General features: G+C 58.8%; 1 protein-coding gene across 1 annotated transcript in view; it reads left to right on the forward strand.

Annotated features, from left to right (window-relative positions):
- Nucleotides 1-408, forward strand: part of SLC2A9 (solute carrier family 2 member 9) — a 204,067-nt gene that overhangs the window by 20,165 nt on the left and 183,494 nt on the right. The gene's annotated exons all lie outside the window — the stretch shown is intronic.

Raw genomic sequence — 408 nt, forward strand, 5'->3', positions numbered from 1 at the left:
GTCACTGAGTTGGCGGTCGGGTGGGGGGGGGGGGGGGGTGGCCAGCAGCAGCAACGGCCAGTGGCAACTGGGGACTGCCTGCAGACAGTGGTTGGGGTGGGAGGGGGATGGCGAGCAGCGACCGCCCGCAAGTGCCACTGGCAGTGTCATGCACCCCCCACACGTCGCCAATGGTAATGAGTGACAATAGGTATGAGGATGGGGGATGCCGTAACAGGTGTGACGGGCAAAAATTATGATGATGATTATTAATTATTATATACAAAATTATTATTCACGTAAGTGTGCCTTGGTCTGGAAAAGGTTGGAAGACACTGCCCTGAACCAGGCAGGGGACCTGCTGGCACCTTGCAAGGGCTGGCCAAGAAGCCAGAAGCCGGCCGGCACCAGCGCTCGCGGCTCTGCGGG

The sequence above is a fragment of the Alligator sinensis genome, unplaced genomic scaffold (genome assembly GCF_000455745.1).
Source record: "Alligator sinensis unplaced genomic scaffold, ASM45574v1 scaffold104_1, whole genome shotgun sequence".
NCBI classification, from domain to species: Eukaryota; Metazoa; Chordata; order Crocodylia; family Alligatoridae; genus Alligator; species Alligator sinensis.